This window comes from Scardinius erythrophthalmus (genome assembly GCF_964197995.2).
Source record: "Scardinius erythrophthalmus genome assembly, chromosome: 5".
Taxonomy (NCBI): domain Eukaryota; kingdom Metazoa; phylum Chordata; class Actinopteri; order Cypriniformes; family Leuciscidae; genus Scardinius; species Scardinius erythrophthalmus.
In genome coordinates this window covers 20,978,405-20,997,200 of record NC_138225.1, presented here as the reverse complement: position 1 = coordinate 20,997,200, position 18,796 = coordinate 20,978,405, and the positions used below count along the sequence as shown (strand labels likewise).

At 37.5% G+C, this 18,796-nt stretch overlaps 1 protein-coding gene across 1 annotated transcript in view; it reads right to left on the bottom strand.

Annotated features, from left to right (window-relative positions):
- The window catches only part of camkk1a (calcium/calmodulin-dependent protein kinase kinase 1, alpha a), an 88,440-nt gene extending 70,116 nt beyond the window's left edge, over positions 1-18,324 (bottom strand). Inside the window, exon 1 of the mRNA XM_081365665.1 lies at positions 17,694-18,324. The gene's annotated coding sequence lies outside the window, so the exon portion shown is untranslated. The remainder of the gene's footprint in view (positions 1-17,693) is intronic.
- Positions 18,325-18,796: the final 472 nt, after the last annotated feature.

Below are 18,796 nucleotides of genomic sequence, written 5' to 3'. Positions count from 1 at the left end.
GGCTGATGAGGCTGGTCCTTCAGGGATGCGTCATGGATGGGTCCAGGCGCAGGTCCACCTACTGATCTGGATACGGCCCGGATCCGGCTGACTTCAGTAAACTTTAGAATGAACAGAAAGACAAACATTAGCATAGATGCCATTCTTCTTATTAAATAATGAGTACATCAGGTGTGAAAGCATCCCTGGTTTCAGCTGACCTATGTTAAATGTTGACCTATGTCAAGTTAAGCTTTTTTTGTGGAAGTATCAATTTATTATTGAATATGCAATTAAAATTATTTCAAACATTACCAAATGACCAAATGTGAAAAACAAACAAAATGTGTATTCAGCATTTGCAAACTGAATTATAGTAATAGTAATAAAATAGTAATTTGGACAAATATTATCAACATTAAGGCATTAAAATAAAACATTATTTTATTAAAAGTAAAATATTACTGTAATGTTGAAAGTGTCTTTAACATTAAAACTCACAAACCCACAAAGCTGCTCGTTAATCTCCTGACTGGCAGCGCTGATGATCGCCTCGTTTAGATGTTAACTTACACACAATAAAATGAAAGATGACATGCAGGCTATCATGTAAGTTTACATTTTTTAAGTTTTAAATATTGACGATCATTCGTTCAACTAAACGGGTATACTTTTCTTCTCAAAACTGGCGCCTGTCCATTTATTTCTCCTTTCCTCAGTCGATGTTTATAAAGATTGCAAGTCATACATTTACTAAAAAAAAAACTAGGCTATATCAAGCTCTTGAAAGCCTTTTTTTTTTGTCAGAAACTATGGTTCGAGACATTACAGAAGACACACGCAGACTGTGCTGGAACTTACCTCAGTCATTTCTTTTGACGAGTATTTCTAAAACTACGCCAGCAGACTTTTCACTCACAACTCACTAGCTAGCCTACATTAGAGACTCATTTCCCGCTGATTTTACGTGCGAGCCCTGTGAGGGAAACTGCGTGTGTGGATTTCATACAAAACGCTTTTCTCACTTTTAAATACAACGTCCACAATGAATAGGCCTACGATAATTACATGATGAATTTAGAATTTAAACTGCATGTTTCAAAAAGGCTGCTGATATAGCTGGTTTAATTTCAACTAAGGATTTAACGATGCGGCATATTGTCAAAAATTCTAACCGGCTAGCTTTGGCTAATTAATGTTTCACAGAATAAATACGTTACCCCTCACACTTCCATATCAAAGACTGTATGTTGAACAGTGAAATTAGCTTGCTGCTACCACCACAACTTATTAAAAATATAGGTAAACATCATATTAACTTACCATAAAACACTGCCTGCTCCGAGTGGCGTGCTCCTCGAGTCAGGTCAGAAGTGAAGAATCCAGAAAGTTCCGCAAAGAATGAAAAAAGTAACCAGTTGCTGGGTCAAAATAACCCAACCAGCGGTTTATTTGTGAATGACCCCCTTACAACTCATTTGACCCAGCATGAGCAACCCAATAATGTGTTTACAGTACCCCAAACAACCCAACTTTTTGACCCAGCACAATCAACCCAACAATTTGTTTACAGAAACAACCCAGCATTTTTTTGAGTGTAGGGTTAAAAAAAAAAAGTTACATATTATATTATCAGCACAACAATTAGAGTGAATGTTGAATTGATTTTTTTTTTTTTCATTTTTTTATTAATTAAATCAATTAAAATTAAATGTCTAATTTCTAAAATTATTATTTAACATTTTCATTTTATAATGTGTTAATTTTTTCTAGGTTCAAATTTTGAGATTTTCAATAGAAGACTTTCAGTGTGGTCGTATGACAACACGACTAAAAAGAAATAAGATACAGGGCTTTATGGACCGGAGATGATCTAATGACAGATTTTCACGCTGAGCAATAAGAATGGGACATGGGCATGAGCCATCTGCTCCTTCCGTTGCTTCACCTGTCACTGAGCATAACAACAACTAAACAACAGTCCCACAGTCTGTAATCACTGTCTCAATCAGCAAATCAATCGTGTCTGTGCAGAGAAACCTGAGACCTATGATTCAATCAGTGTACAGGAGGCTCCTGCTGTTAAAAGTACACCTGCAAATGTGTGTATGACTCTGAATTTATTTCAAAAACAAAGAATGAGGATTATGTAATGATGTCTTAAGAATTATGCATTAAACACTATCGCTCAAACGTCTTGAAAAGTAAAAAAAAAATGTTTTTGAAAGAAGTCCCTTATGCTCACCAAGGCTGCATTTATTTGACCAAAAATTATAATATTGTGAAATATTATCATCACAATTTAAATTAACTGTATTCTATAATACTATATTTTTAAAAATGTAATTTATTCCTGTGATGGCAAAGCTGAATCATTACTCCAGTCTTCAGTGTCACAAGATCCTTCAGAAATCATTCTAATATGCTGACTTCGTGTCAAGAAACATTTCTTTATATTATCAATGTTAAAAGCAGTTGTGCTGCTAAATATTTTTGTGGAAAGTGAGATAAAAAAAAAAATCATGATTCTTTAATAAATAGAAAGTAAATTTAAAAAACAGTATTTATTATAATTTTTTTAACTTTTGTAAAAATGTAGAAGTCTTTACTGTCTGCTGATCAATGTAATGCTGAATATTAAAATTAATTTTATTTCTTAAAAAATAAAAAAATAAAAGAAATAATAATATTACTAACTCCAAAATTTTGAATGGTAGTGTGAATATTCTGAATTTCATATGTTACTTCCAGTACTTGAATTTGATTGGCTGAGTGCTCATATACAGCCCAACAGCACTGGGAGTTTTGTAATACTCCACTCATCAGTGTTTGCAGGTTCCAGACAGACTGTCTAGTTGTAACAAGTATGTTCTGTTTTGGTTTTGTTTTCACTGTTCTGTTCTGCCTGAGTTCCTAGTTAGTTTCCCTGGCTGTTAATAAGTTTCTGTTCCCCTTGATTACGCTCCCCATGTTTTTCAGAGTATCATTCTGTTCCTTTATCCAGTATCGCCAGTGTTTAAGGTGGTTGTGTTCACATTTATCTCCCGAGTAACTGTTATAGTTCCCTATTCCTTTAGTCATGCGCTTCATTACACCCACCGATTGTGACACCAGTCTGAGGTGGAGAATTTGTGATTGTGATACTTACTGCAGGTTACATTATGGTGACAAGTGACTCCCTGCATCTGAATATGCCTACTTACATTCATACTATATAGTAGGCAAAAAAAAAAAACAGTACAGTATGTGAGCTGATTATTATGTCCGAATTCATAGTACATAAAACAGTAGGCGAAAAGTACCCGGATGTCCTACTACTTCTGGTGAGATTTTTTTAAGAGAAACAAAGAAACAGGTTGAAGTGAAAGTGAAATATAAAAACATGAATTTGAAAAACTAATTTGCTTCATTGACATTCCCTGAAAGCTTTAAATACTTTTATTTTAATTTTTAACATTGCTTTTACATATTAAAACTGATCTGGCTTATTACTGACTTGACCTCACACTAGTTTTAAAACATTACTTAACACATAAATGAGGCAACTGAATGGCCTGAACGTCATTAGCATACTGAATGTCTTACTCACCCTATCCTATATCCTTCCATTCCTTCCTCCTCCCTCTCTTTTTTCTCATGCATGCATAATGGTGATAAATATTTGGGGGAATCCTCAGGCTGAGGGATTAGCACTAGCATTGTGTTAAAATCTGAGTGTTTCCACAGACCTCTGATGCTCTCTCTCTCTCTCTCTCTCTCTCTCTCTCTCTCTCTCTCTCTCTCTCTCTCTCTCTCTCTCTCTCTCTCTTAAAGGAAGCTCAGAAGAGCCTGGAGACAGTGACTAGTGGGGCGCAGGGCTGATAGCAGGGTTCTTAACTCCTTCTGGCTTGCATCACAAAGAATCTGAAACAAACCCTGCTTTTTGTTTTGATACATTGTTTTTGCACTACACAGCGCCACCCAGAAATGGTCTTTCTATTATTTTTTTACCTGACAAAGAAAGATAGTTGTACACTTAGTAGGTCTATTACGTTTTCACACCTATAGATCGTTTGTTTCGTTCCAAAGCAGTGACTTAATTTGTTACAATGTGGCATTTTCTTCTTGGTTCGGTTCGCTTTTACAAGGCAACCTTTCAAAGCGTACCAAAATGTGTTCATGAAAGTGAGTAAACTGTCCTCTTATTGGTCAGTGTTTCCTCTGCGTCATCCATCAAGATAACTGACAGGTTCGCTTATTGCGGCTTTATTTGTAACTGTCGAGACATGCAAACACTATACGAATGTAGCCATCATTCCCGCTGTTAAATGATATACTACATTCGTATTAATACTGCAGCAAATTCAAATGCGCTCTCTCTCTCTCTGGATCTCCCAGCGCTGTCTAGAGGACTACTGTGTCAAGACACACACAAACACTATATGAATGTTATAATGCAGCTAGAGCAGGAATCGGCTTCATCGGGACAGCATTCTCACACGGAGAAGCGCAATTACAAAATATTCTCTATTCACACCAGGAAAGTCCGCTAGTTCACTTGCTTTTGTCTGGACCGAATACAATGTTGTTCTTTTTTTTGTTTGGTGTGGTTCGCTTTCACACTGCCCTTTTTGCAAGTGTACCAAAATTTGTACACAAAACCACATGTGTGCTAAGGTCATCCGTTCATTGGACAGAAATTCAAACTGTACCAGAGTTTGTTTGGAACCGGACTGAGAACACCTCTTCAGATGGGTCTTGGTACAGTTGTTTGGTCCGCACGCGAGTGCGATTGCTGTATTCACACCTGCCCAAAAGATCCGCACCAAGGGGGGAAACGAACTTGAGTTCGATTCAATCGAACCAAACAAGACAGGTGTGAATACTGCCCTACAAAGCAAAAAGGCAGTAACTGCATTTTTGGTCAAAAATGAGTTATTATCATTTTCATGACATTCAAGGCATCCTTTGTTATGTGACAAAACATCTTATCTCAAATGTGTGTCGTTTTGGAGAAAAATGGTAGTCGTTTGTACAGTAACTGCAAAAAGCCCTCGTGAAACAAAGCATGAGTACAGTAACATCCATTACTGTGTTCTTGTTATGTTTTACCTAACAAAAAAATAACCGTGTTGCTGCGCAGTGAAGTTACTGTTGCCATGGTGAACACACACAGCTGATTTCGCGGCATCTTCACGGGTAGTGTTGTCAAAAGTACCGGTACTTCGGTACTGAAATTTTTTAAATGTGACGATACCAGCATTTCTGTAATAGGAGCTGGAGTTGCTTCTATGTTTATCTAAGTGCATATTGACGTAGCCGACATATACCACGATATAGTGTCTGTGTATAATATATTAAACCGCAAAAAGACAATTTAAACATTAACCCTGCATGTTCTGCTTGTCTCTGTGAATGAATGGCGCAGACGTGCGGTATTTACGGTAACGTTACCTCTCTCTCTCTCTCTCTCTCTCTCTCTCTCTCTCTCTCTCTCTCTCACACACACACACACACACACACACACAAGCATGAGTGACGCTCGCGCTGTTTTCAGTCTCTGCTGCCTCACGATATGATGGCATGATGAAATTCATATCCAGAGCCGCTCTGAGAGTCACTTCATGAGCATTTTACCGTTTAATTTGAGAAAAACTATCGTCATATCATACACACACAGAAACTCAAAGGTCTTCACGGCAACCCGTCAAAATAAAAGTTCGGTTTAACTTGAAGAAATTGACAGAAATAATTATATTAGGCTACTGTACAGTAGATTTAGCCACGTCTCCATGTATTAAAAATACTACTACTACTACTAAAAATAATGCGTGCATAGAAGGTTGCTTAATTTTCACTTGATTTTTTTATAAGCAATATTTACGTTTAAACAGCATGTAGCCTTCAATGCTTATGTATTATTTACTTATGATCACCGTCATAAATATTTTTTTTCCCAAACAGTTAAATAAAATAGAAAAATTTCAACAAATTTTGCTGTGGTACCGAAATTGGTACCGAGAACCGTAAAATTTGAATGGTATCGGTACCGACTACTGGAATTTTGGTATCGAGACATAGGCCTACTCACGGGACGGTTTTAACATTTGCGATTTCACCCTTCTAACTTCACACAAATTAGAAACACGTAGGCAAAATGATTTTGTTTTGCTCCAAAGAAAAGTTGTTTTGCAGTGCTTTAACATTAATGTGATTTGTAGGTATAGCAGATACTACATTACAGATACAGAAACACCCCCAGACACACATTAATCTAATACTCACACATAATAATGTGGTCCTTTTTAAAATAAATGGTCCCCATTTGGACCTTGATACAGCTTAGCAATGTGCGACTTTAAGCAGCCGTTTCAGCACCAGAACAGCTTCCGGGTGGAAAATATTGACCTAAAATGGTCAAATTAGTTTGGGATTGGTATATCCATGTTCAGGAAAACAAATGGTTCCAATTAATTCAAATACAGTGTATCTAACACACCCAGAGCCCAAGTTGTGGCAAAATAGTTTTTGGAGAATCTGTAGTTACTGCTTTTTTCCTTGGTATGGTGCCACGTTTTTAGTAAGTAATACAAAGCAAGAATACAGTAACTGCAAAATAGGGGTAAAATATCAAATTAAATATGAGGATTGATATGTACAAAGAATAAGCTAACATAAAGTAACAAAACAGCCACATGTCCAATAATCTACCTACAACTACTTAGGCTGGATGACAGGATAACTTTAAAGTCATTTTTCTCAGTTCTGCACTCTGCGTAGTTACTGCCTTTTTGCTTTGTAGGGCAGTATACAGCCAGATGGCCTGCGGTCTCAGACAGGGCCGGATTAACCATTAGGGCAACTGGGCACTTGCCCAGGGGCCCATGACATCTAGGGGGCCCTGACAGGTAGGAAATACACAGAAATTTAATAAAGTTATCAAACTCTTTACGATCTTCTTCACTGCATAAAGTGCATCTACGCGGGTTCACGCGACTTTCCTCCCTCCCCGCTGAACGCCAGCGATTAGCCTACTAATTCGTGAAATGCACTCCCGCTGGTCGAGCGCGGTAAAGTTCGTTTCAGTTTCGATATTAGCCGGACATTTGTTCTATAGGGTCGGTAGTCTAACAAAGATATCAATAGCAAGATTAGTTTTAACATTATGTGACCATTGTATATCGACATGATGAAATATTCTTTCAAAATCATTCGTGCATTAATGCTGCATAATTATACCTGAGAATGCTTTGACGCGTTTCCACAGCGCACGAATGCTTAAGGGAACGTCTGCCAATTCCACCAACTGCGTTAAACGTAGTCTATAATTTGTATTATTTAAAATTACTTTTAACATTTAAAAACAGACGTTTTCAAATTCCAAAGCTTGCAGAAGGTTCCTAATGTCAATACTGACTTTACAGCTATACAGCTTTCCTGGTAGCCTTGAGTAAATTAACATGTCTAAGAAAATGATTCATAAAACGTATAAATATCAGTTGAGCCTATGTTTATTTTCGTCACTGACACAGACGAAAATGAAAAGACCATCAGTCAAAGTTCAGCTTTAGGAGAGGTAGAAATAGGCCAGTATAAGAATACTGAGAGAATAAGAAATATGAAGATGAGGAGAGAGCAGACAAATAATCTAATGACAAGGTTTAAAAGCTAGCCTATTTCTTATAATTTTTTGGCCTTCAAAAGTCCTAAATTGCACATATGTAGGTCAGAGAAATCCAAATTTTCTCGGGGGAGCATGCCCCCGAACCCCCCTTACTACGGGGGGCCTTGAGTCTTGTTGCCCAGGGCACAGGAAATTGTTAATCCGGCCCTGGTCTCAGAGTGATTGTTTTGGTGCGGATCTGAGCGTGATTGCCATGTTCACATACAGTGTGCCTAAACGAACCAAACCATGGGAGAAAACGCACAAGGTTTCAAAACAAACGCTCAATTGTAAAAGCACACTTGATATGCATTTTTTGTGATTTTGTGATCTAAAACTTTCGGAGGTGGTCAGGGGTGGATTCTGACAACCTTTGACAAAGGTGTAAATATTAATGTGTAGAGGGATGCATGATATATCTGTACTATTTACTTTTTGTCAGTATTGGTTGTATATACAGTGGGGAGAACAAGTATTTGATACACTGCCGATTTTGCAGGTTTTCCCACTTACAAAGCATGTAGAAGTCTTTAATTTTTATCATAGGTCCTCTTCAACTGTGAGTGACAGAATCTAAAACAAAAATCCAGAAAATCACATTGTATGATTTTTAAGTAATTAATTTGCATTATGTGCCATTTTCAATTTTGCACAGGTAAGTGGAGATAAATACAATCCAGCAAAAGAACATTCAGATGTTATCAGGGGCCGGTTTCACAAAGCTATTTTAGACCGGTCTATAGTGTTAGACAAGTCTAAAATTTGCTCATAGACTAGGCTAATGCAAGTTAGACTGTTTCACAAAAATAAAGACTGACTTTATTTATACCAAAAAAATTAGACACCTTACCCCCAGGCTAACTTAGGTCTAAGACTCTATGTTACCTTGGCAACCAGCAGAAACAATCAGTTACATTACATACAGCCACAAGAAAAGGGAAAATGGCATAATTAGTTACTATATTCTTCACTAAATTTCCCAAGTAAAATGTCCTTGTAACTGTTATACTCCTCCAACAAACACATATTTTCCGCTGGGGTAAACTGCACTGAATGGTTGAATGTGCTTACTCGATCCACCATGTTTTTTTTTTTTTTAATGTCTTATTTTACCCAGAATGCATTGCAGTGTTAGACTAGAAATCTAGACGCACCCTAGTGGCAGCAAAATATATTTTGCAGCCAGGGTAGTCTAGCAACTCTCCGTTGACTTTCGGAGCTGTAAAAACCTAAATTGGGTCAGGCCAATCACATCGTGTATAGAGTAGGCGGGGCGGCCTTAACATAATGACGACAGAGTTGCGACGGTTCCCTGCTACTTGAAAACAAAGAATGGCTGCTGCTTCTGGCGAACAGTCTTTCAAATCGGCTTTGGCCGCGACTCTGGAGGACTTGGAGTTAAGTTTTACTTTGAGAAAAGAGCAAAGAACGGCACTTAAGTCATTCTTAAAAAAGGAAGATGTGTTCGTAGTTTTGCCGGCCAGATTCAAAAGTTGAATCTATCATCTAACGTTAGCTCCGCTGTTGGGAAAACGCTCTGGTTGGTTGAAGCGCTGTCCTATTGCGTGCAGAGTGAGTTTGAAAGACAACTGTTTACCCCGCCCCTCGGATTGAGCCGTGTCTATGGTGAGTTGCCAGACCTAACATCTTGATGTAGGTCTGGCTTGCAAGGCTATTGCAGTGTAGTCCTACTTAAGATAGTCAGAGTCTTAAGTGCTTTGTGCAACGGTCTGATTTAGTGGAATTTATCTGAAGTCTGACTATCTACGATATCTAAGCCATAGTCAAAGTCTATCTTTGTGAAAACGGCCACCGTCATGGAATGCATGTTAATGCCAGGTGTAAAGGGGCCATAGACAGACAATGTGATTGTGCCCTTTGACACACCCAGCAGGGGGCAGGAACACAAACTGTATATCTGTGGCCATTTCAAGGGCATGAGATACAATCTCACCACTAACTGATAAGCACCCGCTCTGCCGTGCAGGTACAATTACAGACTGATTTTACATGAATGCTTGGGGAGGTTTACATATCCTTGTAGCTATAGGGTTGCCAACTTCAGAAAAGATAAATACGGGACAATTCTTTACAGGTTCTTTACAGGAAAATAAGGGACACTCAAAATATTTACTGTATCACACAGTATAGGCCTATGTCATTTCAGGTTCATATGTGTTTAAAAGGTTCTCAGACATAAACTTTTTTTTTTTTGCTTAACCTATTTATGTACAATTTTAATCTTAAAACGAATTAAGGTCATACAAAATAAAAATAACATTACACACAAACCATAGTTGAAAATAATAGCATGTATCTGAAATAGAAAGCTTTTGTAACATTATACAGTACGCTACATTTGAAAAATATTAAAGACAGTAGGCTAATAGCCTACTTTTATTCAGCAAGGACACATTAAATTAATCAAAAGTGACAGTAAAGCCATTTATAATGTTACAAAAGCTTCTTTGAACTTTCTATTCATCAAAGAATCCTGACATAAAAAATAAAAAAAAACATTAATAATAATCAGAAATGAAATCAGCATATTCCCTCAGGTAGATTTCATGTTTTCTTGCGTGGCTGGATGGATGTTGGACTCATGAACAATAATCACGTTGTTTGAATTTGCCAAAACTGATTTGCCGAAATCAAAACGCAGACAGTGAAAGGGATTTGCCGTTAGCGCGAGTCCGGATCGAACCGGGAGTATAAAGGCAAAAGAGTATAGCAAAACTCGAGAGCACGTAGATGTGAATTTGAGAACTTGTACAATAAATATTCGTACTTGTACGTGAACATTTACACCCCCAAATTCAGAATACAGGTTTGTGACTATTGTCTGCAAGTGCAAATTTCAACATTCAACTTCAGATTTTTATTTTACAGGTTTTCACATTGGAGCTGTGAGTGTAAATGTTCACGTACAAGTACGAATATTTATCGTACAAGTTCTCAAATTCACATCTACATGCTCTCGAGTTTTGCTACTCTTTTACCTTCATAGGGAGCAACCAGACAGCAGAGGATTCTGTTCGCAAATCAAACAATGATTTGTCCCAAAAGAATGATGAATTCTCAATGTAGAGGTTATTCGTATGGTCTAATGCGCATGAGTCTGGGCTGTGGTTGGATGATGACCGGTGTCGTGATCATTCTCAAGTGTTGTGTTGCTGTTGTATCAGTCAGTGGTTAGATCAGCATAGCAGTCAATAAACAGGACAAGGGAGGTCACGTACGGGACAAATAAATTAGGCCCAATATACAGGACGTCCCGGCTAATAAGGGACAGTTGGCAACCCTACTTGTAGCTTTGCATTGCACAATCAAGATAGAAACATAACTGGGAATAGGTGGGAAACAACTAATTTAAGAAAGCAGATATAATAGTTAGCTTATCTTTCAATCTTTCCAAAGAATATACAAACAAGCCTTATATGAAAGCAAAATACAGGAAAGTCATGGACAATTAGACACAGGCAGGCTGAGGGAATATTATGCTGATGTGATTTGCTGCAGTTGATGAGACCGTTCCTAGATGACTGCTTTATTCGCATGTGTATACTGGGGAAACACACTCAAACATCACTAAACCAAATACAGTGGAAGATGTGTCAACAAACCTCTGGGTTTCTGGAATACCTTATTCCACAGAAGAGCCTGATCACACTTTTTTGACAGTACAAGTACTGACTAAAAACAGGAGAAAGTCTCAACTGTTTTATAATATATATATATATATATATATATATATATATATATATATATATATATATATATATATATATATATATATATATATATATATATATATATATATTATTCTCGTTACCAGCATCATTTCGATTATTTCATGCAAATAATTATTGTCATGTTATGGCTGATAACAAAAATCTATACTACTTTCTATAAAAAAAATGTAAAAGTTCAAAAGAAAGATAAATATTTCTTATGACATTTGAAAAAAATTTGACATTTACAAACTGCATAAGAAAAAAACAAGTCCTAAGTAATAGAAAAGAGGGTTGCAGGTTAGATCCCTTAAAAAGTTAGAGAATCAACCTCAGAGACTAATAACCAATAGATCTGAATGATTAATTGGCTGTTATACAAGAGAGCTCTGAAACGGTTTACTGCACATATTTCAAGGTGACATTACAATCAACAGTAACAGCAATCTACAGTGCTAGTAAAAAAAATCAAATATCAAATACCAGGCAATAGAAAAGATATAGAACCTTACATAACAGGATGGATAACAAAAATAATGGTTCATTCATTAAATATAGCTGTTTTGTACTGCATTGTATTGTATTGTATTTTGCACCACTAAATGACCAATCAAAAGTCAGAATTGAAATTACGCATTTTATAATCCTAAAAAGGCGTTCCATTATGTAAGTTCTACATTGTCAGGACATTTAGTTGTACAAAAGGAAATTATGATGTACATTTTTCAAATACAATGTCAGAAACCCACGCATAAATCCTGGTCTTACTGAACACTCATAGTGGAATTTCTGGGGATAAGAGGGACGTGTATGACTGAGGCATGCCATATAGGCTGCATCACTGGAGTTCTGATGCAGATCCCCGTGATGACAAAAGACCCCTGTCTTTATCTCAATACACAGAGAGATCACAAAGCCTGCAGAATTAAGTCAAGGATTACAAAGGATGCATGATGTGGAGTCTGTAAGCAGACTAATTCACCTCACAAATGCACAGTAATCTCGACTTTCATCAAAAGATGACAACGGCAGGAATAAAAGACTTATGCTTCAGTACGTGCGCAATCACACAATTCTTGTTTATACAAAATACCAGGGTGGTGATTGCAAGCTTTGTTCTAGTTCACTGCTGATCAGAATAAAATCTTGCTAGAAATAATGTGCAGAGCTGGAATCTTTTTGTACAACAGCAAAATCTAGCAAAACAAACGGCTATCACAAACATGCTGAACATTAAAATTTGATTAAGTCAAACAGGCGTCCTGTTGCATTATGCAGGATCTGAATTAATTTCATATGGGTCTATATTAAAGGGGTGGTTGATTATGATTTCACTTTTCTAACTTGAGTTAGTGTGTAATGTTGCTGTTTGAGCATAAACAACATCTGCAAAGTTACGACAATCAAGGGAGATATTTGCTTTTAAAGAAATTGTTTTTTAAGGACTACAACAAACGGGCGGGAGGGGCTACACGACATTCCTCCCGGGGTAATGACATCACTAACCCTAAAATTAACATAAACCCCGCCCCTGGAACACGATTTATAGATTATCAAGACAGAATATGCTAATCAATGACTAGAAGATAACTACACATAAGCTACATAAATTCATCGACTAACCAATCAGAAATGTCCTGTTGCTTCTACATGCTGTCACTTCTTCTTGAGTCTCTCAATTTTTGTCTGAAAATGTGCCGGGAGCAGCAGCTCATTTGCATTTGCATTTTACATTTGCTATATAAAAATATCTGTGGGGTAATTTGAGATAAAACTTCACATACACACTCCGGGGACATCAGAAACTTATTTTACATCTTTGTGAAAAGGGCATTATACCACCCCTTTAAATTGTAATATGATAATGGTAAAACTTTAGTTTTAAGTTTTTAAGTTCAGTTTGTTGACATTAGTGTATTCATTAGGTATCATATACAATGAGCAGCAATAGTTTACAGAAACTTTTACTCCAGGTTATCGTTAATTCAGAAATGTTCTATTGTTAATTCATGTTCTTTCATAATACATTATCCAATGTTAATTTATACATGTAAAAAATGACAATAACAATCAAAAATGCTTTAAAAATAGCATTCACTGTTAGTTCATGCAACCTAATCTTATTATAAAGTGTTATCAAGATAATTTCAATGTTTATTTGGGTTTGTAATGTCTTAAAATGTCCCAACTACACTTACTTTCAAAGGTTTGTTCTCTCTTTCTCGCAGCCTCTTCAGATTTCTTGCCTCCTGACACGTTGTTACACTCCAATTCTCTGTGCTTCTCTCCCACCCTCCGAAATATGTGACAGGAGCACAACAAAGGTCCTCATCAACTCTCTTTTTGTGGCCCCGTACCACCCTCTCACGCGTCTCTCTGATTGTCTCTCAAGTCTCTGACAGTAGTAAACACTATGGCTTCGCTCACTCACGCTCCACAAGCAGAGAAGAGGAACTAGAGGTGAGATGTGTGTGTGTGTGTGTTTGTGTATGCACAGAGGAGGAGAAGTGCTACGCTACAGCACAGTATTCTCCAGTGTCTTTTATTGCTGAATCAGTGTTAACCCAAAGCAGAGGTGACATTGCTGCATTTCCTCCCTGGCAATGAGACAAGTCTGCACACAACACTGCTCCATATTGTGTTGTCCTCTGAAGTCAACATGTAAAAAAAACAAAACACTTTCATTACACGATTTGCTGGTCCTCGTTTTAAAGTCACAATGCATCAGAAGACGTAGCAAGGGATTTTTTTTCTCGATTGTGATGTACATCTGAGTAAAAACGATTATCGAAAAAGAAAAAAATTTGGGGCAGTGACTTGCTTCTGTATCTGAATACGAGCTTGAGGTCGAATTTAAAGGGTTAGTTCACCCCAAAATTTTTAACTCTGTCATTAATTACCCTTATGTCGTTCTGAACCCATTAGACTTTCGTTCATCTTCAGAACACAAATGAAGATTTTTTGATCAAATCTGAGAGCTTTCTGTCCCTCCATTGACAGTCTACGTAACTACCAATTTGACACTTCAAAAAGTTCGTAAAAAGATCGTAAAACTAATCCATATGAATCGAGAGGTTTAGTCCAAATTTTCTGAAGAGACAGGATCACTTTATATGATGAAGAGATTGAATTTAGTCTTTTATTCACATATAAACATTCATCAACTCACACATCAGTTGTGGTAAACGGAAGTTCGCTTGACGTGCGTGAACCAATGAGATTCATTCTCGTGTTACGCAGCACTTTGAGCTTCAGCAAGAACCAATGAGGTTAATTCTCATGTGTTATGCAGAACGCTTGAGCTTCAGCAAGAACCAATGAAGTTCATTCTCGTGTTATGAAGCACGCTTGAGCTTCAGCAAGAACCAATGAAGTTAATTCTCGTGTTACGAAGCATGTTTGAGCTTCAGCAAGAACCAATGAAGTTCATTCCTGTGTTATGCAGAACGTTTGAGCTTCAGCAAGAACCACTGATGTTCATAGTGAACTATCCCTTTAAGAATGGGCCGAGGTTTAAATGGATTAAATAACTGTAGAGGACTAAATGATATGACACTTCACCTGAAAATCAAGTTCTGACATTTTGATTGAAATTGACAAGTTTTAAAAAAATTAAACATGCATAGATGTTTTACACAATAAGATCAATAACATTTAATAAACAACAATTTTCATTTCATGCTGACTTTAAAAACTACAAAGTAAATGTTTTATCAAAATCATATCAATTCTTTTAAAACTGACGTCATTGAGGTGGGCTTTTGGATCTTAATCAATAAGGCATTGTTTTAGCAGACACATGTTTAGGTCTGGCTACATTCAAGTATGTAACGCCCACTTTCTTCAGTCCACTGCATTCCAGATAAAATCAAGTCCCTCCCTACATTTTTTTCTCATTGAACATCCTGCTTCACACAGAAATACTTTGTAATGCAAGATTCATTCCCCTCACAAACTCTTAGAATATTGCATTACAGTCGTTTTTTTCTTAACCATTTTTTCTTAAAATTACATATCACATAATATAATATAACTGAAGTTAAAATGGTCAAATTAAACCTTTCATTTTCTTTGTGTTTTCAGTCATCCTTTGGTTAGCAATTTAACAGCTTACTACCTTAGCACTGAGCTAACGGGAAAAGCACTTTTAAACAGAACAATAAAGTTAAAATTACTGAAATAAAAAAGGGTCGCAATAGCATTTTTAACGTCGACATTACTGTAACAGTGAGAGGGCAATGGGCATTTTAAAATTATGAAGTTTTTCATATCTGATCAGCCTATAAACACAACTTTCAGACTCATGATAAAATGCGGTGCAGTAGTGCTGACGTTGTGACAAAATTAAGTACAAAATGAATCTGTCATTGTTGTATTCATATTTAGTAAGAATTATGGTGTCAAATTAATATTCATATAGCTGTCTGCAAGACACTGTTCTGAAAGAGCTAGTAAAATATTCACAAAAAGACTACCACAAACTGTCTGCACTCACAGCTCAACTGTCTCGTTGGTTAGCATATATTTGACAACATAGCCTACTGCTGACTGACAGATCAGTCTGATTCTTGCTTGCATTTTAATAAAGGCTGATTATGCGTTATCAGTTTAACAAACTCACAGAGACACAGGAAGCTCACTGCATCTTCTCTCACACTCACCAGGAGCGACTGAGCACTGCTGAAGTGCCGCCAATAGATGTATAACCTCTGAATTATTCACTCACATCCAGCTCTCAGCAGCCCCTGCGACTGGCTGGCTTTGGTGCACTAAAAATGATAAATACTGGAACTATCAGCTTACATTTGGAGAACAGCCACCTAATTGGCAATTAAAGCAGATAAGAAATGTCTGTTGTACTCTACACTCAGTATAGAGATAGAGCTATTCAGTAAGACCAGTAAAGCAGCTGTATTTAAACACATTGCTCTATTCCCCTGCATGTTTCATGGCATTCCTGTTTGGCGAAACTGAGAAATCCTTCAAGCACAGTAGAATCAATACAGTCAATGAGGATTAGATTTACTGAGGCAGAAGGGACAGCAATCTGGTGTGTGTTACAGAACCAATCCAACAGGTCAATGGCATGTAATGTATCCTAGTATTGTTTTATAGCCCCAAATAATTCAGACCAAACCCTATCTTACATAATCTGTACTGAAATTAGTATTATTTCATATTCCCTTCAATACAAGTGACATATATCAGGGTGTGCAAAAAAAAACCTAAGACGTAATGGGTTTTCACATTATATATGTAATAATAATTTTTAAAAGGTTTTTTTTTTATCAGTCATCATCCACTATGCTGGCTAGAAGAAAAAAAGAAGAAGCTAAAAACAGCACAAGCTGGTTGGCTGGTCTTAGGTGGTTCAAGCCTGGTCATTGTTGGTTTAGCAGGCTCATTTTGAACACTTGTTTAGGTCAGACTGGAAAAAACTACTTGACAAGCTTAAACCAACCAGAAGTAAACCAGAATAGGACAGGGATGTAACAGGTAGCCTATTAAAAAGACATTCAGTCTGCATTTACCTGTAATAAAATCAGCAACGTAAATAGGCCTACTATGCTGCAGACATCCCTTGACTCCCCTCATATCATTCTTGCATTGATTGCAGTCTTGTTTTATGGTGGCTGGAGATTTTTCTTTACTGAAAAAAATTCTCTTCATCCTCCCCATAGAAATCAATAACTATGGTGACCGCGATTTGTCGCCCCCACCCTAAATTACACCTCTAGTATGCAGTGTTGCCATGCTGCGTGTGTATCATCACTTTACTTTAGCAACTCGTTATCGTACTTTAATTAAGAGGTAGTCTACTTTTTTTCTAACTTTTTTTTTAATAAGCTACTTTGTCTTTATAATATTCCTGACGTGACGTCACAAAATTGTGAATTTAATTATATTCAAATAATGTTTTACCTCACAGCTAAATACCAACCGCGATTTGTTTATTGACGTCATTATAACGCAGCATATTGAAAGAAACAACTGTAGGCTAATGGATAATGGTTCGTGTCAGTTTATTGGGCTTCTGTTCTTGCACACCCTGTGTCCCACGGCAAAACACAAAGCTTTGTTTCTGGCTGCACTACTCTAGTCTATACCATGAATATAGTGCAATTAGGGTGACAGAACAGGGCTCTAGGAGTAAGATCCCGCCCCTTCGACTCAGTCTCCACACTAAAGTAACCAGCTGCATTGTTAAAAACAGAACAGCATTGCAACAGCTTCTCCACTGTCTTCCTGCCAAGTGGCTCGCTCGACCACTGCCGCTGTAAATGACCGAAACAAAACACTGTCTGTCACTATCTCCATGCTGATATGATAACTGCACTCACCTATCAACTTGGTCGCGTGTCTTTTGTTCAACAATCTCCCGATCACAGCTCTTGCGTTTTGAAGTTGCTTTCGATTTGGCTCTCGCAGAAGACACTCGAATGAATCTGTTTTGATGTTTTACAAAAAAGTTTCAGTTCCGAAATCGAGCTTTCAAAGACCCTCGGCGTGTGTCGAGGCTTCGGGAGCGTGTAGTGAGTGACAGCTGGCTTCATCAATGTCACTGACTGCTGTCTGTCGCTCGCGGGTCTATCCGAACAAGCATGTTTCTGCCTCTTATTTTGTTGAATTGTGTTCGGGCTTTATGGCGCGACGGAATCTCCGCATCATTTCAGTCTCTTGTGAGTCAGTTGATGGCATATATCTGCCCCATCCCTCTTTCTCCCTCTCTTCCGCACTGCTGACAGATCCCCGACCGAGCGAGCGAACGAGTGAGTGAGCCAGAGCAGCTTCAGACACAGTACAGCCCGTCACATGCTCACGGTCATCAGCTCCCGTTTACGAGCAGCGCTACAGATCAGTCTGTGAATTACGCGGAATTCATTTGCGTCTCTTATCGTGTGTAATATTAACACGCTGACTGAAAGCTTGAATGAACTTCACGATCCATCAAACATTTCCCTTTCTTTTACTATGGGCGGGTCCTAAAGCCCGCCGGGTTCATGGCACACTAGTCTCAGCTTCAGACAACACGCCCACAGCCTGCTCTCTAATGTCTTATTCATACTGCACACCAGGTGCGATTCTAGGATTTTCATTTTAGGGAGGCTCAGCCCCCATTGAGGGTATGATGTAAAAAAAAAAAAAAGTTAGTTCATGGTCTAATGCTCATTATTAAGTAGTTTCATTCATTCATCCAGTAACATGCATATGGCACGGTTTTATAATCACTGAGGAACCGAATGTTAGGTATCTAGGGGGGTTCGGGGGCAAGCTCCCCCGAGAAAATTTAGATTTCTCTGATCTACATATGTGCATTTTAAGATGTTTTGAAGGCCAAAAAAATTAGATGACAATAGCTTTAAAACCATGTGCCTTTGACTACTTTGACAGATAGCTTTTTATGTTTGTCTGTCAGTGAAGAAAGTAAACATAGGGTCAACTG